The sequence below is a fragment of the Triticum aestivum genome, chromosome 5A, assembly GCF_018294505.1.
Source record: "Triticum aestivum cultivar Chinese Spring chromosome 5A, IWGSC CS RefSeq v2.1, whole genome shotgun sequence".
Lineage (NCBI taxonomy): Eukaryota > Viridiplantae > Streptophyta > Magnoliopsida > Poales > Poaceae > Triticum > Triticum aestivum.
In genome coordinates, this window is record NC_057806.1 from 686,732,527 (window position 1) to 686,756,366 (window position 23,840).

Here is a 23,840-nt window from a genome sequence, read left to right on the forward strand (position 1 = left end):
GGGTTTCCCCTCTGGTCCATGGCCTCCATGGCAAGGGAGGGGCGAGAGCCCCTCCGAGATTGGATTTGTCTCTCTCTCTCTCTCTCTCTCTCTCTCTCTCTCTCTCTCTCTCTCTCTCTCTCTCTCTCTCTGTTTCTGCGTTCTGTGCTGGCTCTGTTTCATCGTTTCGTATATATATGGAGATCCGTAACTCCGATTGGCCTGAAACCTTCGCCGTGATTTTTTTCCGAATATTAGCTTACTTGCGGAAAAAGAAGAGCGTCAACCGCTTTACGGTGGGCTCACAAGGGTAGGGGCGTGCCCCCTGCCTCGTGACCACCTCGGGCACTGGTTCGTGTTGATTTTCCTTCCGAATTTTCCATATTTTCCAAAAATAAGCTCCGTCTGTTTTTATCCCGTTTGGACTCTGTTTGATATGGATATTCTGCGAAATCAAAAACATGCAACAGACAGGAACTGGCACTGGGCACTGGATCAATATGTTAGTCCCATTCTCCAATTACTTAATGCTTTGCCTGATCATGCTCTTAAGAAAAATGAAATATTTGATATCTTTTATAATGGACTAACTGATGCCTCCAGAGATTACCTGGATAGTTGTGCTGATTCTATTTTCAGGGAAAGAACACCAGATGAAGCTGAAATTCTATTGAATAATATGTTGACAAATGAAAATAATTGGACACCTCCGGAGCCAATTCCTGAGCCTATTCCTAAACCAACTCCGAAGATGAGGGGTATTCTATTTCTCAGTCCGGAAGATATGCAAGGGGCAAAGAAATCTACGAAAGAAAAAGGTATTAAAGCTGAAGAAGTTAAGAATTTACCTCCTATTGAAGAAATACATGGTCTTAATTTACCGCCTGTTGAAGAAACATATAATCTTAATCCATTACCTATTGAAGAAACTCATGGTCTTGATAACCCGACACAGGTAGTAAAGGTAAATTCTCTCTATAGATATGATAAAGCTGTAATCCCATTTACTAAATTTGCTAGCCCATGCTTAGATGAGTTTGATAAATTTATGGCTAAGCAAGAAGATTTTAATGCTTATTTTGGTAGACAATTGAAATACAATTCAAATATGCTTGAACACTTGGGTGATTATATGGCTAATGTTAAAGGTGAACTTAAACTTATTAGTAAACATGCTTCTATGGTTACCACTCAAGTAGAACAAGTACTTAAAGCTCAAAATGATTTGCTCAATGAATTGAATAGTAAAGATAATGATAATGATGTTAGAGTGGCTACTAGAACTGGTAGAATGACTCATGAACCTTTGTATCCTGAAGGCCACCCTAAGAGAATTGAGCAAGATTCTCAGAGAAATGACATAGATGTACCTAGTTCTTCTAAAAAGAAGAAAAAGAAAAATGATAGGACTTTGCATGCTTCTAGTGAACCTATTACTGAAACACCTGAGAATCCAAATGATATTTCTATTTCTGATGCTGAAACACAATCTAGTAATGAACCTGAAACCAGTGGTAATGTTAATGATAATGTTCATAATGATGCTCAACCTAGTAATGATAATGACATAGAAATTGAACCTGCTGTTGATCTTGATAACCCACAATCAAAGAACCAACGTTATGATAAGAAAGACTTTGTTGCTAAGAAACATGGTAAAGAAAGAGAGCCTTGGGTTCAGAAACCCATGCCTTTTCCTCCCAAACCATCTAAGAAAAAGGATGATGAGGATTTTGAGCGCTTTGCCGAAATGATTAGACCTATCTTTTTGCGTATGCGATTAACTGATATGCTCAAAATCAATCCTTATGCTAAGTACATGAAAGATATTATTACAAATAAAATAAAGATACCAGAAGCTGAAATTTCCACCATGCTTGCTAATTATACTTTTAAGGGTGGAATACCAAAGAAACTTGGAGATCCCGGTGTACCAGCTATACCATGCTCCATTAAAAGAAACTATGTTAAAACTGCTTTATGTGATCTTGGAGCCGGTGTTAGTGTTATGCCTCTCTCTTTATATCGTAGACTTGATTTGAATAAGTTGACACCTACTGAAATATCTTTGCAAATGGCTGATAAATCAACTGCTATACCTATCGGTATTATTGAGGATGTGCCTGTTGTAGTTGCAAACGTTACTATTTTAACGGACTTTGTTATTATTGATATTCCCGAGGACAATAGTATGTCTATTATTCTTGGAAGACCCTTTTTGAATACTGCAGGGGATGTTATTGATTGCACTAAAGGCAATGTCACTTTTCATGTTAATGGTAATGAGCATACGGTACACTTTCCGAGGAAACAACCTCAAGTTCATAGGATCGACTCTATTGGAAAAATGCCATCGATTATATTTGGAGGTTTTGAATTTCCTCTTCCTACTGTCAAGAAGAAATATGATTTCTTATTATTGGGCATGTGCATATCCCCGTTGAGGTAACATAGTGTTATTCGAAATTTCTTCGGTTCCGTGTTATTCGGAATGGGTTCGTTAACAAGACTTGATCAACCTTGTTAGTGGATTCCTTTTGATGATCATGAGATGGATGAAACTAGAAGGCACAACCTTTTGTACCCCACTTTTACTTTCTGTTATTTATATTAAATAAAATAAAAATAAATATTTTTTTGTCTATTATCTGATTATCCGTGCAATATAAAAATACCTCAAAAATAAAAGTTCTCCAAATGCCCTGAAATTTAAATATGATTTTTTCCAGAATATTTGAGAATATTTGGCACTAAGGACACAGCAGGGGGGTCAACCACCTGCCCACGAGGGTGGAGGGCGCGCCCTACCCCCTGGGCGTGCCCCCTGCCTCGTGGGCCCACGGTGGCCCTCCTCCACTTATTCCTGCACCCACAAACTTCATCTTCCTCCCACAAACACGAATATCCAGCTCAAGCACGAGTTCTAGCTCATTTTGCTGCCATTTTCGATCTCCTTGCTCAAAGCACCTCTCACAAAACTGCTTAGGGAGATTGTTCCATGGTATGTGACTCCTCCATTGGTCCAATTAGTTTTTGTTCTAGTGCTTTATTCATTGCAAATTTTTGCTGCTTAGGTGACCCTGTTCTTGAGTTTGCATGTCAAATTTATATGGTTCCAAGTAGTTTTGATGCATGATATAGGCTCTAGACACTTGTAGGAGTAGTTTCTACCAACATTATTGAGTTCGGTTTACCTTTATTTTGAAGTTACTAAAAAAATTCATAATTTTTCAGAGGAAAAAATATGCTTAGGAAAATGTTCCAAGGTGGTTCTTCAAGGAAGCAAGGACCCAGGCTTGCAATGCGTGATGCTGATGACGAGCCACCAAGAGACGCTCCAGTGCGTCCTTGTGAATGGCCCTCTGAGAACTTTATGGATCGAGCGGGAATTAAGGAAGAATTCAATGCATATTTGCGTAACGCTGATCTTGTGAGCTTCGAGGAAGAGAAGTGCAGCCAATATCACAACCTCACCAGTACCTTTATGAGGAGGTTTGAATTTTCAACTTCACGTAATTCTCCAACTGTCATGTTTGATCTTTATGATAAATCTTACACTATGGACTTAGAGGATTTTACCACTGCTTGCAAACTTCCACAATGGGGTAGTATAAAGGGATCCTCGCAAATCTGAATTTAGAGATTTTCTTGCTAGCATAACTGTGGGAGAATCTAGGGATATAACACAAGCCACCATAGGGAGCATTCACTTTCCTGCTATACATTATTTTGCTCTTTTTATAGGTAGATGCATTAATGGTAAAGATGAAGCATGTCACATGTGTGTCTCAGATCTTAGTATTCTTAGGAGTGATGTGTTAGGAGACAAATCATATAATTTGGGAGCCATTGTTGCACGTAGGTTGCATCTTAATAGACTTAATGGAGATTTCTTTGGTGGAATTTATGCAACCCGCATAGCTAATTTTCTTGGTATAGCCATACGCGAAGATGATATTGAATTACCTCCTGCTTATCTAGATTTTAGTGCTATGGTTCACCACCAGTTTGTCGAGAGGAACGAATCACCTCTTTAGTATCGACTAATCTTTGACAGATGTCGTGTTGTCCGTATTACTCTCCATGCTCCTGCCTTCTTTGATTATCAGGCAAGAGGAAGATATACCATTACCAGAGAGGAGGCATATGAGTACGAGAGGAGAGCGGAGGCCGCTCGTCGCCACACTGCAGCTCAGCAGGCGATAGCCGCTGCATCGCGGTACGACCCCAACTATTATGATGGATATCCGCCAGGCCAGCCGTGGCCATAGACTAACTTAAGCCAAAAGCCTAAGCTTGGGGGAGTACGTATTTCCCACCAACATTACATTTATGTTCACACACTCATTGCTAGATGTCGGTGCTCATACTTTTTCATTGTATCATCCACTAGTTTATTTTCCTTTTTATGCTTTCTTCTTGTGTGTTTAATAAACCTTAAGAAAAACCAAAAAAAATTAGTTGTAGCTTTTAATTAATTTACCTTCCATGCTTGTAGTAGTAATTAAAAAGAAAACTCAAAAAGATTTCTTGTTCTTCTTTTACTTGTTGGGAGCTTTCCTGTGTAAATAGTTTTATTTCTTTTCTTTTCCTTGGGGGTCGATAGAAGAAGACCATAATTAAATTTTTGATGTGGCTCTTATATGCATTATTGTTTACCTGACAAAAGAGCCCATATTGCCTTGTCTTCTCCTGTTTATTGAATGCCTGCAGATTCCAGCTTAGTCCAATGCACGTGCACTATTATTATTATTTACATCATTCGATCGTGCAAATGAAAGGAAATTATGATGTTATATGATGGACTGGCTGAGATGAGAAAAGCTGGTATGAACTCGACCTCTTTTGTTTTTGTAAATATGATTAGTACATCGTTCCTGATTCAGCCTATTATGAATAAACATGTTTGCAATGGCAACTAGAGATCATAGTTTCTTATGCCATGCTTGATTAGCTATGAGTTATAATGGTTTACCTTGCATGCCAACATGCTATTGAGATAGTTATGATGTGGTATGATAGGGTGGTATCCTCCTCTGAATGATTTAAGTGACTTGACTTGGCGCATGTTCACGCATGTAGTTGAATCAAAATCAACATAGCCTTCATGATATTTATGTTCATGGTGGATTATATCCTACTCATGCTTGCATTCGATGTTGATTAATTTTAATGCATGTTCATGACTGTTGTCGCTCTCTAGTTGGTCGCTTCCCAGTCTTTTGCTAGCCTTCACCTGTACTAAGCGGGAATACTGCTTGTGCATCCAAACTCCTTAAACCCCAAAGTTATTCCACATGAGTCCACTATACCTACCTATATACGGTATCTACCTGCCATTCTAAGTAAATTTGTATGTGCCAAACTCTAACCTTCAAATAAATATCCTGTTTTGTATCCTCGAATAGCTCATGTATCAACTAGGGCTGTCTGTATCTTCCATGTTAGGCGGGTTATTCTCAAGAGGAGTGGACTCCGCTCCTCACTCACGAGATAAATGGTTGGTCACCGGGATGCCCAGTCCCATGCTTTATGCAAACTAAATCAAAATAATTGCAAACAAAACTCCCCCTGGGACTCTTGTTAGTTGGAGGCACTCGTTGTTTCGAGCAAGCCATGGATTGATGCTTGTTGGTGGAAGGGGGAGTATAAACTTTACCATTCTGTTTGGGAATCACCTATAATGTGTGTAGCATGGAAGATATCGCCATCTCTTGGTTGTTATGTTGACAATGAAAGTATACCGCTCAAAATATTATTCACCTCTGTTTCAAAACTGAGCTCTGGCACCTCTACAAATCCCTGCTTCCCTCTGCGAAGAGCCTATCTATTTACTTTTATGCTGAGTCATCATCCTCTTATTAAAAAGCACCAGTTGGAGAGCACCGCTGTAATTTGCATTCATTACTATTAGTTTACATTGAGTATGACTTGACTGGATCTCTTTTACCATGAATTACAATGTCTAGTCAGTCCTTGGTCTTTAAAGGTGCTCTGTATTTATGTTTTGCGGTCTCAAAAAGGGCTAGCAAGATACCATCTTGTTATATCATATTATGATTGTTTTGAGAAAGTGTTGTCATCCGAGATTTATTATTATGGCTCGCTAGTTGATTATGCTATTGATATGAGTAAACTTGAGACCTATACGTTATTGTGAATGTGGTTAGTTATAATCTTTGCTGAAAACTTGAATGCTGGCTTTACATATTTACAACAACAAGAGCAAACAGAGTTTGTAAAGTTTTTCTTTATCACTTTCAGTTTATCAACTGAATTGCTTGAGGACAAGCAAAGGTTTAAGCTTGGGGGAGTTGATACGTCTCCGTCGTATCTACTTTTCCAAACACTTTTGCCCTTGTTTTGGACTCTAACTTGCATGATTTGAATGGAACTAACCCATACTGATGCTGTTTTCAGCAGAATTACCATGGTGTTATTTATGTGCAGAAACAAACGTTCTCAGAATGACCTGAAACTTCACGGAGCCACTTTTCGGAAAATAAGAAAAATACCTGCAAAAGATGAAGGCCAGGGGGCCCACCACCTCTCCATGAGGGTGGGGGCGCGCCTGCCCCCCTAGGGCGCGCCCCCCTACCTCGTGGGCCCCCTGTTGCCTCTCCGACTCCAACTCCAACTCCATATATTGAGTTTCGGGGAGAAAAAATCAGAGAGAAGAAATCATCGCGTTTTACGATACGAAGCCGCCGCCAAGCCCTAAAACCTCTCGAGAGGGCTGATCTGGAGTCCGTTCGGGGCTCCGGAGAGGGGAATCCGTCGCCATCGTCATCATCAACCATCCTCCATCACCAATTTAATGATGCTCACCGCCGTGCGTGAGTAATTCCATCGTAGGCTTGCTGGACGGTGATGGGTTGGATGGGATCTATCATGTAATCGAGTTAGTTTTGTTAGGGTTTGATCCCTAGTGTCCACTATGTTCTGAGATTGATGTTGCTATGACTTTGCTATGCTTAATGCTTGTCACTAGGTCCCGAGTGCCATGATTTTAGATCTGAACCTATTATGTTTTCATCAATATATGAGTGTTCTTGATCCTATCTTGCAAGTCTATAGTCACCTATTATGTGTTATGATCCGTTAACCCCGAAGTGACAATAATCCGGATACTTACTGGTGATGACCGTAGTTTGAGGAGTTCATGTATTCACTATGTGTTAATGCTTTGTTCTGGTACTCTATTAAAAGGAGGCCTTAATATCCCTTAGTTTCCGTAAGGACCCCGCTGCCACAGGAGGGGAGGACAAAAGATGTTATGCAAGTTCTTTTCCATAAGCATGAATTACTATAGGTAGAATACATGCCTACATTACATTGACGAACTGGAGCTAGTTCTGTGTCACCCTAGGTTATGACGGTTACATGATGAACCGCATCGGGCATAATTCTCCATCACCGATACATTGCCTATGAGCTTTCCATATATTGTTCTTCGCTTATTTACTTTCCCGTTGCTATTACTATCATCACTACAAAATACCAAAAACATTGCTTTTACTACCGTTACCTTTTGTTACAGTTATCACTACTATCATATTACTTTGCTACTAAATACTTTGCTGCAGATATTAAGTTTCCAGGTGTGGTTGAATTGACATCTCAGCTGCTCATACTTGAGAGTATTCTTTGGCTCCCCTTGTGTCGAATCAATAAATTTGGGTTGGGTACTTTACCCTCGAAAACTGTTGCGATCCCCTATACTTGCGGGTTATCAAGCAACTACAATCTCTAATTGTCATTGCAAATATGTTTCTTTCATAATAGGCCGAATCAGGAACGATGAACTAAACATATTTACAAAAACAAGAGAGGTCGGGTTCATACCAGCTTTTCTCATCTCAATAAGTTCATCATATAATCATCATTATTGCCTTTCACTTGCACAACCGAATAGTATGGATAATAATAATAGTGCACGTGCATTGGACTAAGCTGGAATATGCAAGCATTCAATTCAAGAGAGAAGGCAAGGTAATATGGGCTCTTTGTTAGATCAACAATAATGCATATAAGAGCCACTCAACATTTTCATCATGGTTTTCTCCTCTCGACCCCCAAAGAAAAGAAACAAAATTATTTACACGGGAAAGCTCCCAACAAGCAAAAGAAGAACGAGAAATCTTTTTGGGTTTTCTTTTTAATAACTACTACTACAGCATGAAAAGTAAACTAACTAAAATCTACAACTAATATTTTTTGTTTTTCTTAAGGTTTATCGAACACACAAGAAGGAAGCATAAAAAGGGAAATAAACTAGCATGGATATCACAATGAAAAAGTATGAGCACCGACAACTAGCATGATTGTGTGAGCATGAATGTAATGTCGGTGAGAAATACGTACTCCCCCAAGCTTAGGCTTTTAGCCTAAGTTGATCTATGGCCACGGCTGGCCTGGCGGATATCCAAAGTTGTAGTTGGGGTCGTACTGAGATGCAGCAGCAATTGCCTGATGAGCTACAGCTTGGAGGCGAGCTGTCTCCGCCCTTCTTTATTACTTGGTCGCCTCCTCCCTGGTTATAAAATATCTCCCCTTTGCCTGAAAGTCAAAGAAAGTAGGGGCAGGGAGAGCGACGTGATAGGTGTGTCGTCTGTCAAAGATTAGTCAGTACTGGAGGAACTGATCGTTCCTCTCAACAAACTGATGACGAACCATAGCCTCATAATATAAATAAAGAAGAGGCAACTCAATATCATATCCAAGTATGGGTATCTCAAGAAAGATAGCAATACGAGTTGCATAAATTCCACCAAAGAAATCTCCATGAATACGATTATTATGCAACCTACGTGCAACAATGGCCCCCAAGTTATATTGTCTATCTCCTAAAACAGCGCTCCTGAGAACACTAAAATTAGGTACACACATGTGACATGCTTCATCTTTACCGTTTATGCACCTTCCTACGAAAAGAGCAAAATAATGTATAGCAGGAAAATGAATGCTCCCTATAGTGGCTTGTGTTATATCTCTCGATTCCCCCACTGTAATACTAGCAAGAAAATTTCTAAGCTAAGATTTGCTAGGTTCACTAGCACTACCCCATTGTGGGAGTTTGCAGGCAGTATTAAAATCTTCTAAGTCTATGGTATAAGATTTATCATAAAGATCAAATAGGACAGGGTGAGAATTACGTGAAGATGAAAATTTGAACCTTTTTACAAAGGAATCAGTTAGGTGATAGTATTGAGGGCACTTATCTAGAATGAAGCCCTCGAGTTCAGCATTACGCACATATGCATCAAATTTCTCCTTAATTCCCGCTCGAACCATGAAATCGTCTGACGGCCATTCACAAGACCGCACTTGAGCTTCTCTTGGTGGTTCCTCGTCCGCATCACGTATTGCGGGCCTTGATCCTTGCTTTCTTGAAGAACCACCTTGGTACGTTTTCCTAAACATATTTCTTCCTCTGATTTTTTTTTGAAATTTTTAGTAACTTCAAATTAAAAGTGAACCGAACTCAACAAAATTGATAGCAACTACTCCCACAAGTGCCTAGAGACTATTTCAAGCATTAAAACTACTTTTGACCATATAAATTTGACATGCAAGCTCAAGAACAGGGTCACCTAAGCAGCAAAAATTTGCAATGAATAAAGCACTAGAACAAAAACTAATTGGACCATTGGAGGAGTCACATACCAAAGAACAACCCCCCAAAGCAGTTTAGTGAATGGAGCTTTGAGCTAGGAGATCGAAAATGGCAGCAAGATGAGCTTGAACTCATGTTTGAGCTAGTTGGCGATTTTTTTTGGGAGGAAGGAGTGTGTGGTGGCTAGAATAAGTGGAGGGGAGCCACCATGGGCCCATGAGGCAAGGGGCACGCCCTGGATCCTCGTGGCCAGGTGCTTGCTCCCCATGTTGTGTTCTCAGTGCCAGATATTCTCAAATATTCTAGAAAAATCATATTTAAATTTCAGGGCATTTGGAGAACTTTTATTTTTGGGGTATTTTTTATTGCATAGATAATTCAGAAAACAAACAGAAAAATACTATTTTTGCATTATTTAATATAAATAATAGAAAGTAAAAAGAGGGTACAGAGAGTTGTGTTTTCTAAATTCATCCATCTCATGCTCATCAAAAGGAATCCACTAACAAGGTTGATCAGGTCTTGTTAATAAACTCATTTCGAATAACATGAAACCGGAGAATTTTCGAATAACACTAGGTTACCTCAACGGGGATATGCATGTCCCCAACAATAAGAATGTCATATTTCTTTTTGACAGTAGGAAGAGGAAATTCAAAACCTCCAATAGTAATTGTTGAAATTTTTCCAATAGAATTGATACTCTGGACTTGAGGTTGTTTCCTCAGAAAATGTACCGTATGCTCATTACCATTAACAGGAAAAGTGACATTGCCTTTAGTGAAATCAATAACAGCCCCTTCATATTCAAAAAGGGTCTTCCAAGAATAATAGACATACTATCGTCCTCGAGAATATCAAGAATAACAAAGTCTGTTAAAATAGTAACGTTTGCAACCACAATAGGCACATCCTCACAAATACCGACAGGTATAGTAGTTGATTTATCAGCCATTTGCAAAGATATTTCAGTAGGTGTCAGCTTATTCAAATCAAGTCTACGATATAAAGAGAGAAGCATAACACTAACACCGGCTCCAAGATCATATAAAGAAGTTTTAACATAGTTTCTTTTAATGGAGCATGGTATAGTTGGTACTCCTGGATCTCCAAGTTTCTTTGGTATTCCACCCTTAAAAGTATAATTAGCAAGCATGGTGGAAATTTCAGCTTCCGGAATCTTTCTTTTATTAGTAACTATTTCTTTCATATATTTAGCATAAGGATTCATTTTAAGCATATCAGTCAAACGCATACGCAAAAAGATAGGTCTAATCATTTCAGCAAAGCGCTCAAAATCCTCATCATCCTTTTTCTTGGATGGTTTAGGAGGAAAAGGCATGGGTTTCTGAACCCATGGTTCTCTTTCTTTACCGTGCTTCCTAGCAACAAAGTCTCTCTTATCATAATGTTGATTCTTTGATTGTGGGTTATCAAGATCAACAGAAGGTTCAATTTCTACATCACACTACTAGGAAAAGGCCTACTAATGGCGCACCTAATTTGGCCATTAATGGCGCATTAGTGGTGCGCCATTAGTAGCACGCCATTAGTATATTTTACTAATGGCGCACCACAGGTGCGCCATTAGTATCTGGTATACTAATGGCGCACAACCGATGCGCCATTAGTATATACAACAGTGCGCCATTAGTATGCCTCCCAGGGGGCCATGTATACCCAGGTGCTTTGGCATACTAATGGCGCACGACAGCAAGATGCGTCATTAGTAACTTCGGCATACTAATGGCGCACTGTTTAATGATGCGCCATTAGTATCCTTTGGCATACTAATGGCGCACTATGATGTGATGCGCCATTAGTATGAATATTAGGGTTTTTTTATTTTTTTATTTTCTGTTTTTTGCACAGGTTACAAAATGTATAATTGGACAAAATATAGACAGCACACATCAACAACAGATTCATCGAATACAATAGAAGATTAGTCTCTGAATACAATTCATCATTTTAGACTTCGAATACAAGTCATCATATTAGTCTCCGAATTGAAAACACCGAACAAAGATAGAACATTATATTACAAGTCTCGAGACCGCGAGTTTGTCTTCACATTACAACTCGATATCGATCATCTAAACTACCATCACATAGAAGAGAGCTGCGGTCATCACGATGAGCATCATCACGATGAAACTCGTCTTCATTCAGTTCCTCCAACGCTCCCTCCCCTCTCCCGGTAGATAGCGGGCGTATCTAGATTTGGCCTCGGCCCTAGTGGCGTACCCTTTGTAACTGTTATCGCTGAATCGGTGAACCTGTCTCCGACACTCCTCCCAGTCGTCGTAGACTCCGGGAACCTTACCCTTGTACACGACATACCACGGCATCGCTATGCAGTAGCCAAACGAAACGTTAGTACCAATTCACAGACAATACATAAGCAATATATAAGTATGCAACAGAACGATCGGAAGAGAAAAGCAAGACATTAATAGCATCGATTACATCTTAAGTTGAACGACTCTCGAAACCAAAGAGACATACTACAAGTTCATTAAAGTTTAATTACAACATGAGCCAATCGATGTTTCAGAACTAGACACAGCATCACTACTTTCGACTCGACTCAAGGGACCGGAGCGTGGATGAAGCCGCCGTCTATCGTGGGAGTCATGAAAGAACGGGCGTTGTCAGCCTGCATTTGTAGGATTGTGTCGATGTCACTGTTGGATGGTTGATTTCTGAGGTAGAACTGCCCCGCGGTACGAAGGACATCTTGATGGATGATTTCCGCAAACTCCGACTGGATGCGAAAGAATTCTTGTCTGATGTCCGCGTCCTGGATTGCCGACACGCTCGCGGCCCAATCTTTGAGTCTACTCGGTAGCAGAAGTTGATGATGGTCCCGTACGATCGCCCGCATGTGATGGATGGCGTAGTAGGCACCCTTCTGACCGCCAGGCGGCTGCTTGACGCAGCAGAACGTCGTATTGTGGGAGAACACGTGCTTGCCGTACTTATGAATAGGCCTGGTGAAGGTGCCTCCAGATTTGACGTAGCCGGGGAGAACATCATCAAGAACCTTCTTGACATTTGTGTAGTCTATGTTCGACTGACGGTCCGGGTCGAAATACGTGGCCATGGAATATTTGGGGCTTAGGAGGATGAGCGTGCAACATGTGTCACTGCAGAAAACACGGAATGTTAAAAGAAAAACGATCGAAATCTAAGAATTCATATGTTACGGGGCGGTTGAGGGGAGGACTTACTCGGGAAAGTAAGGCACGAGGAAGTTATCCTTATCTTGGTTTGCCAGAATGACGCCTTCGAGGTAAGAACTCGCGACTTGCCGGTCCCCAGCGCTGCCCAAGATCTTGGCACGCATGTAGAAGGGGTCGACTATCACGATGTCCGGGGTCTTGTCGCGAATGATCCGCATCTCCATACTCAGCGAAAATAGCCGAACGAAGGTGTAGTGCAGCGGATGAAGGTTCAACATAGCGTGGATGTCATCAAACCGCAGGACGATCGTACCCCCGATGGAGTTATCCACAAAGCCCTTGCCCTCTGGCACCTTGGCCGCGAAAACCGGGTATGCCACATCCTTCTCTCCGAGACGCCGCTTCTCCAAAGAAAGAACACTGTCATGCAGACTCCGCATAGCACCGGTTGCAGCATCGAGCATATTTCTCGGTAGCATCGGCCTACCCGCCACATGCACCCTCCTCGAGATATCCTCAGGTGAAGGTGGCCCGTCCTGAGCACGGATCGTACTCGGTGCCGGCTGGCCCGCACCCTTGTTAGTCTTTCTTTTGCGTGCCTTCTTCTTCTCCTGTAATGGGACCGAGTTCTGCTCACAGACCGCCTTCTTGAGTGTGTTGGGGCTGATCATATTTCGCACCTCGCCTATCTGAGGCTCGGTGAAGTCGGCAGCTGGAGGCGTCTCCTGAGAGCTGAACTGCAGACGACGCCTGTTGCAACTTGGCTTCTCCGCGGTACCAGCTAGATCGCGCACGTCTTTTGTTGGGTTGGGTTCTTGAGAAGGAGGCCCCATGAAGTCGCCACCGTACCCATGATCGGCAAAGTACTGATCGACGTTGGCAAATGTATCGTCGTCGTCGTCGTTCTGATCCTGTGCCATATGCATGTTTGGATCCAGTGGCATAGGGATGTCCGGCACCGTTGCGGCGGTCTTGCCATGGGGCCGACTTGGCGCCGGCACGACTGGCGGTGTTGTCTTTGGGGTGGTGTCCCCCGCCCCCAAACGAATCTGGCTCTTCGGCCAAAGCAGGGGCCAGCTCAGGCAGGCGCTGAGGGTCATCACGTCATCATCGTCGGCCCCGACGGGTCGAATCGGAGGTAACAACTCGTCGCAGCCTGGCAGCACCCGAACCAGTTGAACCCTAAACAAGTTGGGTGGCATCTGGGTACCGTGGAACAAGGGGTTGCCCGGTTGAACGATTTTGCCCTTGGCGACATCGACCAACTCGTTGTTCACGAAGTGCAGGAGAGTGCACGGAACGTCGGCGGCGCCCTGCGAAAACATGTAGGGCGTCAGGGATGCCCAGTCAAAGGCAAGGAGATGAAGTCCTCGGCCGAGAGAGGCTTAATTAGTTACCGTGATGATGGCGTCGAGCTCGGCTAATGTCGAGGCACCGCCAACGGCGGGCGTGCAGTTGGACGGAGGGGCCGCTTGCTGCAGAGGTGCCGGCCGACGTACACCCGGGTGCATTAAGCTCCCGTGCCGGCGTCGGAGACACCAATGCCGCCTCCGCCGGAGACACCAATGGCCCGCCATCGCGTTCTGCGAGTTGCTGGCCGTGAAGCTAGGAATCGGGGCGGCCCCTGTTGGCCGCCCGCAATCCACGCACTAATCCCCTGGATCAAGGTAAGCACAATGGCGGTGATCGTCGCTCCGAGTTGTTGTTGCACTTGCTCTTGGACAATCTCCGGAATCCGCGCCACCTGTACCCTGAGTTCTTGAACCTCGCGCGCCTGGCTTTCCGAGCTGGTCTTTTTCTCCTTTCGCCCACCAGTGTTATAGTATGACGACCATTTTGTCGACAAGCCTTTGCCGGCCACACGACCAGCTGACGTCGGCTTACTGAGCTTATCCTTGTTCTTCATTACATTCAACCCCTATTTAGAGTGGTGTCCCAAGGGTTGCTCTTAGTCGACCCCGCGCTACTGCTTTCAGTCGCCTGCGGAAGGAATGTGAACCATTTAGAAATTTGGCTTCATTAATTAGAATGCAACCATATGGAGCTAATTACGCGGGGGTGTATTCCTTACCAGAACAAGCTCAAGCGCCCTGGTCTTCGGATCCGTGGTAAGCTCCTTTGTTTTCGGGTCCTTCTTGTACCGGGCCCTGACAAAGTTCCTGGTCTGCTTGTCACCGTATTTATCGAAGAGGGGCGGTAGGCCTTGCTCGGCACGGTCCGCCTCCTCCTTGTCCCATATAGGCTCCGCCACTCTGTAACCGCCGGGACCGAGTGTGTGTTCCCCTAAGTTCAGCTCCCGCATTTCTTTCCCCCACTTACTTGATTCGGAGTTTGCGGTGCTCGAGCAATTGATCTTGAAGTCGTTGTAGTCATCTTCGGTGATCGAAGGATTTTTCTCCTTGATCTTCTCATAACTCTCACCTTTCTCGATCATTCTCTTCACATTGCTTTTCCAAGTAGACAGGGCCTTGCTCATCTTCGTGAGGGCAGCATTGTTCACTTTATTCCCTTTGAGGCTTGTGTTTTCAAATTCAGCGGGGAACTTGTATCGTTCGTGCAGCTTCGTGAAGAGGAGGTTGCGCAAATTCCCTCGGTCAGGATGCCTCAGGTTCTCGGTGTTGATCGAGACGGTGCTCCGGAGAATGCACCCGAGCTGAAGCGAGTACCCCTTGACTATTCGTTCGGGCGCCGTTGGATTCCCGTCGGAGTCCACTTCAGTAACTTCCTCCTTGAGGGTGCGGAGCACGGTCGGGCGCCGGTCCTTCCGTTGCCTCTTCGGTTGGCTGCCATCTGTGCGTGCGCCGCCATCATCAGTGGTGGCATCCTCGGCGGCACCATCAGTGGTGGCATCAGTGGGGTCATCCTCGGCGGTACCATCAGTGGTCTCAGGATCGGTGGGGAAGGCGGCGTCCTCATACAAGTGAGGTTGTTCCTCCATCTCCTGGGACAGCTCCCAGAATTTCTTGCCGCCCGAACCCCCGGCCTCATCGTTGTTGGCCATGTTTCTCTATAAATAGGAACAAAGTTTGGTCAAAAAGTTGGTTATTGTCAAGGAACAAGATCATGGTCTCATCATTTAGGGTTTGTCGACACCGAGGCATCCTAAAAGCTAAGCTTTTATCATTGAGGGTTTTTCGACGCCGAGGCACCCTAAAAGCCTAAGCTTTCATCATTTCGGTTTTTATCGACACCGAGGCACCCTAAAAGCCATGCATTAGTCACAAGTACGCCGGGGCACTTGATCCTACTTAATTAACTACTAAGATACCCCGGCCCATGCATTAGTCACAAGTACCCCATATGTCCTATTTTTAGCAAAGTCATGCTAAAATTCACGGAAAATTTCAGCATGACCTTTGCTGAAAATAGGACATATGGAGTACCCGAATTTGCCGGAACGGAAGTTAATCGACATTCCAGCAAACTCAAGGGCCTCTCGGGTGGACAAGGCAAAAAAGGCCTCCATCACAACATGGAAAATACTCAAGGCCTCTGCAATTATAATAGGAGCAAGAACAGAGCAAGATCATCACGACACGATGGTCGGAGACATGACCTTTGCCTAACAGTTCTGAACTCCTGCCAAAACTGAACACAACACTGCATAACAATTCCGAACTTCTGCCAAACATCTTGCCAGCTAGTAGACCAGCTAGTAGACCATCATTTGTCAGCCAAATTGAGGCCAAACAGAAAACCAATGTGGCCATGGCACAAAGTCCATGACCCAGAACAGGAGACATCTGAAACTATACAACTATACAAGCCTACACTAGTATTACCACAGTATATATATATTGCTGTGAACAATCAGGCCAAAGCACATCCAAAGCACAATATGCAGGACAGATAGGCCATCAATATTTCCTCTATGCAAATACAATGGTAGCATCCAGAGCTAGCTAGTCACTAACAAATCGAATTTCATCAACTTGCAATACAAGGCTCAAGCAATGGGTCAGGCGTCTTCTAACTATACCAGAAACTTGTTTTGGTCCAAAATGTCTTTTATACTACTCTAAGTAACAAGCAATACTTTCACCACTATTTTAATGGTAACATGCTAGTAAAAATAAAAAATGGCATTATTCAGGAAAGGTAGTTTTTATAGGAAAGGTAGTTTCAGGAAAGGTAGTTTTTAATAGAATGTATTTTTCTCACTTGGGAAAGTAATCAGTTACAGCAACTTCAATATTTTGTGTCTCTGAATATTTGCATAAATTCCTACCATCATCCATGAGCAGCACCACATAGCAGTTCACAGAGCAGAACATGCATGCACTGTGAAACATACCCCCAAGTGAAACACATACCCCCAAGTGTCTCTGAACATAGCTCCAAACAGCACTGGGAAACAGGCATGCATGCACTGGTTTGCCAAAACAGAGCACTTTAGTCCTCTGTTTTTGCTAACTGCTACACATACCCCCAAGTGAACCACCACAACATCTAAAAGCTAACAATTGTTTTTGCTTATATAATCAGACTTTTTGTGCTAAAAAAACCATAGAACAACTGCTCCAAATTTCTAAATAAACTGCCATTTCATTTTATTCAATAATGAACTGTACTCTTTATGGGTTTTTTAGTTAAATGCAGAAAATCCAAAGTTAATTCCGCCGGGCTTTTCTATGTTTTTTATACATAACTGCTAAAACCCTAGGAGTTAACCGAGCCACCAACAGAATGTGGACTTAAAAAGAGAGAGTCACGGACAGTGACATGATACATTTTCATAAAATTAGCTAGTTTTACTTATGGTGCACAAAGGAACAAGTACTGCAGTGCACTTAGAAAAAAATGAAGGAACTTCTCTCTACCACACGTAATCTGATTCTTTCACATTGCTTGTCTTTTCCTTTTTTTACTCAATAACGGTAAGCACTAATACTCTTAACTGCACTATAGAAATTGAACCAAATGAACTCCATGGGTGCTGCCATCTCACCCGTCATTGACGACGCAATGAAACAATGTTTATAACTGGTGTTTGTTCTTCTCAAAGTATATTCCTTAATCGCAATGACTAGCTGCTGAAACTATACGTAACAGTCAAAACACAAACAGAAAGAACCAGATTTGAGAAATTCAGAAACTATAAACTATGTAACTGCTGAATTATACACAACCGCTTCCAAGGCCTACTAGTGTTTTTCAGAGAGAACAACCATGTACAGTTAAAAAATGGTAACTGTGTTGGGGGGAAGTTGATGTTGCTCGATGCCTGAAGTGAGGCCGGCAATTAAGGGACCACCGAGACAAAATCTACGAGTAAACTAACATCCTAAACAGGGGGAAGCTCACCGAGGCACCGGGGCGGCGGGGTGTCGGGGCGGCTAGGGCGTCGGGGACGGCGCAGTGAGGACTTCTGGTCGTAGGCGATTTCCTTGGCGTCCGCGCGCACCACCAGCCGCGACGAGCGGCCGTTCTTGGACCTCCTCAGCCTCCCCTGCTCATTACACCCAACAGCACCGATCATAGAAACGGCGCGGCGAGGCAGAGGAACGGCGCGTGAGAGAGGGGCGGGGAAGCGGGGGTTACCTGGGAGGAGAAGGAGCGGAGGAGGGAGGCGGGGCGTCGAGGCGTCGAGGCGGCGTCGGGGCAGGGCGGGGCAGCGGCGGGGCAGCGGCGTCGGGCGTCGGGGCGGCGTCGGGCGTCGAGGCGGCGGGGCAGCGGCGTCGGAGAGGAGAGGGGAAGGGGATCGAGGGCGAGGGCGAGGGAGAGAGAGGGGATAGGGAGGGCCGGGGAGGGAATATGGATGGGGCCGGGCACAATACTAATGGCGCACCACCCCTCGGTGCGCCATAAGTACATCCATACTAATGGCGCACCTCACCGTGGTGCGCCATTAGTATTTTTTTTCTTATAGCAATGGCACAATACTAATGGCGCACCACCCCTCGGTGCGCCATAAGTACATCCATACTAATGGCGCACCTCACCGTGGTGCGCCATTAGTATTTTTTTTATAAGACAGTAATAATTTTTTAAACTTGTTTAAATCATAACAGTAATATTTTTTATAAGACAGTACAGTAATATTTTTTTATAAGACAGTAATATTTTTTAAAAATATCATCAAACAGTAATGCCGGTGGAGCGGGGGAGGGTGCGCGGGGTGCGGGGGGTCGGCGGCGGCGGTTGAGTAGGGGAGGGGTGCGGGGGGTCGGCGCGGCGGTTGAGTAGGGGAATCGAGGGTGCGGGGGGTCGGCGGCGGCGGCCGGTGGACCGGGGGGTGCTCGGCGGCGAGGGGGACCGGATCTGGCGAGGTGGGATAGCGATCGAGATGGAGGGGGATCGAGATCGAGTGTCCATGAAATTTAAAAATATTCATGATAGTTCAAAAAGTGCCCATGAAATACAATCGAGAAATGAAGGCTACGATTTAAATACAATCGATCTTAGCTAGCTATCTGTTCACAATCTTCTTGCCCTTCTTTTTCGCAAATGGAGTTCTTCTGTGGAACGGACGTCCTTTAGGTAGGGTGGTCCTGCTTCTTCTTGTGGTGTATGCTGCTACTTCATCATCGTCGTCATGTTCGATCCTCGGGTCGCCGTACTTGTCGAAGTCTTGCTCATTGGCTACTCCATCCATTCCGATGATCTTCCTTTTGCCTCTCCTCACGACAACACGACTGGGCTTTGACGGGTCGGTAATGAAGAAGCATTGGTCCACTTGGGAAGCCAGTACCCATGGCTCATTTTTCGCGGTGACGTTTGCGCCCGCGGTCTTGGATTTGGCTTCGGGTATAACCATGGTGGTGAAATACCGGTCTTCTTTTAGGACGCTCTTGGCCCATCTGACACGGAACATCGGGACCTTCTCTCCAGCGTAGCTCAGCTCCCAGATCTCCTCGATCCTTCCGTAGTATCTGTCCTTGTCGTTACCGGTGTAGGATTCCATCGTTACCCCAGAGTTCTGATAACCATCGCTCTTCATGTCCTTGGCCTCGGTGTAGAATGTGTAGCCGTTGATATCGTATGCCTCATAGGTCATCAGGTTGTGCTCGGCGCCCTGTGACAAGGCGAATATGAGTTGTTCTTCCGCGGAAGAATCCTCATGTAAAGGGTACGACAGAAGCTTCTGCTTGAACCAACGCGTGAAACATGAGTTGTGCTCTTTGAGTATATCTCCGTCCGTCCTCTGTTGGCCTCGGTCATTGTACGTCTTCTTAATAAAGGTTTTGTGCTGTACCACCCAAGGATCGACCACGTCTATGTGTTGTAGCGCGACTAGGTTTGCTCTTTCAAAGTCGGCGAGTCGACCCTCGAAGTCGACATGCATTTCGCGGCGACCCTCACGGTGACCCCATCCAGCGAGCCTGCCGAGGTGCCTGTTGACGGGCAGACCAACGGGGTTCTCGATGCCTAGATAATTCGTGCAGTAGGAGATGCACTCTTCGGTCAGAAAGCCCCTGGCTATGCTTCCCTCTGGACGTGACATGTTGCGAACGTATCCTTTGATGACACCATTCATCCTTTCGAACGGCATCATGCTGTGCAGGAACGTCGGCCCGAGTTGGATGATATCGTCCACGATATGGACCAGCAGATGCACCATAACGTCGAAGAATGCGGGCGGGAAGTACATCTCAAGCTCGCATAGTATCACCACGATCTCTTCCTGTAGCCTTCTGAGTTGCCTCACGCCAACAGACTTCCGAGAGATGACGTCGAAAAAGTTGCATAGGCCAAATAGGGTTTCACGGACGTGCGCGTCCATGATCCCACGGATTGCAACTGGAAGTATCTGCGTCATCAGCACGTGACAGTCGTGAGACTTCATCCCGCTGAACTTCAGCTTCGCTGGGTCTAGGTATCTGCTTATCTTCCCCGCGTAACCGTAAGGAAGTTTTACTCCTACGAGGCAGGTGAAAAACTGCTCGATCTCCTCCTGACTTAGAGTGAAGCACGCGGGAGGGTAGTCATTTCCGGTCTTCTTGGCCTTTTTGCCTTTGCGACGACTTTCCGTGTCCTGCTTCGCCTCATCATCATCATCATCATCATCATCATCATCATATATAGCGTGAAGCTCCTGCCTGATGCCCATTGATTTCAAGTCTGCCCTTGCTTTCGGCCCATCTTTGGTCCTCTCTGGCATGTTGAGCAGGGTACCAAGCAGACTCTCGCACACGTTCTTCGTGATATGCATGACATCAAGGCTGTGAGGCACACGGTGGATCTTCCAGTACGGCAAGTCCCAGAAAACAGACCTCGTTTTCCATACCTTCAGCAGCGGCTCTGGCGCCTTTCGCTTCTTTCCCGGCTCTGGCGCCTTTTGCTTCTTTCCCGGCAGTGGGCAGTCTTTCCAATTTTTCAACAGCTCGTCTATTTCCTCGCCGCTCCTCGTACGCGGGCGTCCTCTGGGTTCGGTTTCACCATCGAACAGATCCTTGCGTTTTCTCCACGGGTCATCGTCGCGAAGCCACCTTCGATGTCCCATGAACACGGTTTTCAAAGACCCGGGATCTCTATCTAGCTGGCGATACGTTGTGTCATCCATGCACCTGACGCATCCAGAAAATCCGTGGACCACCTGCCCCGCGACATATCCGTAACTGAGATAGTCGTGCACCGTCGTGAGCAGCGCGGCTCTCATAGGGAAATATTCTTTCTCTGCGGCGTCCCACGTATTGGCTGGCGTTTTCCACAGCGTGTCAAGCTCCTCTTTCAGCAGCCCCAGATACAGATTGATGTCGTTCCCTGGTTGTTTCGGTCCTTCAATTAGCATACTCATGTGAATGTACTTCCTCTTCATGCACAACCAGGGGGGAAGGTTGTACATCCACACAAACACAGGCCAGGTGCTATGTGTGCTTCTCTGGCTGCCAAACGGATTGACTCCATCGGTGCTCGCGCCCAGCACGATGTTCCTTGGATCGTTCCCAAATTCTGGGTCTTCGAAGTTCAACGCTTGCCACTGGCTCGCATCCTTAGGGTGACTCAGCATCTTGTCTTTTTTATCTATCTCCGGATCATTTGCGTCATCTTCTCGCTTCTTCTCCTCCCTATCCGCGTGCCAACGCAGGAGCTTTGCTACCTTAGGGTCCGCGAAATACCGCTGCAGACGAGGAGTGATCGGAAAGTACCACACCACTTTTCGAGGAGCTTTCTTCCTCTTCTTGTATCGAGTGACGCCGCACACCGGACATATGGTAGACTCCGCGTGCTCGTCCCGATAAATGATGCAATTGTTCATGCACACATGGTATTTCACGTGCGGTAAATCCAGAGGACACACGATTTTCTTCGCCTCCTCCAAACTGGTCGGGCACTTGTTCCCCTTGGGAAGACGTTCGTGCCAGAATGACATGTTCTCGTCGAAGCATGCGTCGGTCATTTTGTGTTTTACCTTCATCTCCAGAGCCATGAGCGTTACTTTCAGGCGGGTATCCTCGGGCCTGCATCCTTCATACAATGGAGTAACCGCGTCTAACTCAAGTTGATCCATCTTGGCTTTCTCTCGGGCGGCAGCTCTTGCGTTATCCGTCTGCTTGAGAAGCAGCTCTTGAATATGAGGGTCCTGCACCCAGCCCATCGATGGTCCAGCGTCGTCTGCTCCGCCGGCATCATCATCTTCATGATCATGCCCGTCGTCTGCTCCGGCATCTTCCTCATCATCATGTCCTGCATCTTCTACATGATGACTGTGTACAGCATCACCGTCGTGATCATCTCCTGGGATTCTTCGTCTTCTCGCCCGCCCGAGCCGCGGTGGTTGTCTTGCTGCCCTTCCTCATTTCTTGCCCGGCCCCCATGGACTACTTTGTAGTCATCTTCATCACCTTGCCACCGATAGCCATCCATGAAACCATGCAAGAGCAGGTGGTCCCGCACCTGCCCGGATTCCGGGTCCGCAATAAGGCTCTTCAGCTTGCATCTTCGACACGGACATCTTATCTCCGTCTCGTTCTTTTGAAGCATCTCGGCCTTCGCGGACCTCAAAAACCTATTCACGATGCCTTCGGTCATCATGCGGACCATGGTCGCCTGCGGGGTAGAGCAAAACGATATTTTAGAACCAAGAAAAAATTTGGCATGACTTTCCCTAAAAATAGGACCAAAAAGAATGCTTAATGCCAAAATTCTCGCCGAAACGGAAATGAATCAACATTCCGGCAAAATATTGGCAACTATCGAATTTCAAATACCGGTACACCTCCAAACACAAACACATATGCAACACCACAAACATATGCAACACCACGAACATACATAGATCTAGCTAGGCCATAAAAAGTGCACGTGCACATTGTTGTAGGGAGAACAACATAAATATAGCTTCCCCCCTTACTTACCTATCAAAACAAGGTAATTTAACCACTTAAATTGAATGAATCTATGGTGGAAATGAGGTGAAAAAGAGGAGGCACCCGAGACAAGGAGGAGGTGGAGAGAATGAAGTGGGGAGAAAGTGAGTGTGGGTAGGAGAGGCTGTCCAAAATATCTTGTTGCTGCCCACTTACTAATGGCGCACCAACTCTAAATGCGCCATTAGTAATCCAGGTTACTAACGGCGCACCTCTTGGTGGTGCGCCATTAGTAGTTTTGCAAAAAAAATACTAATGGCGCACTGTCCCACAGTGCGCCATTACTAGTTTAAACTAGTAATGGCGCACGGTGGAACAGTGTGCCATTAGTAGTTTTGCAAAAAAGGGAATAAAAAATATAATAAAAAAACAACATTAGTGGCGCACTTTCTGGCAGGTGCGCCATTACTAGTTACAACTAGTAATGGCGCACTGTGTCTGGATGCGCCATTAGTATGTTTGGACAGGTGCACTAGTTAAAAAAAATTTGATACTAATGGCGCACCCGGGGCCAGGTGCGCCATTAGTAGTTTCAACTCTAATGGCGTATCAGAAGGTGGTGCGCCATTAGTATATACTAATGGTGTACCGCTTGTCTGGTGCGTCATTAGTGTCAATCCCATCTATAGCCCTTTTTCTAGTAGTGTCATTATTATTGCTAGGTTGAGCATCAACATGAACATCATCATTAACATTATCACTAGGTTCATGTTCATTACCAGATTGTGTTTCAGCATCAGAAATAGAAAT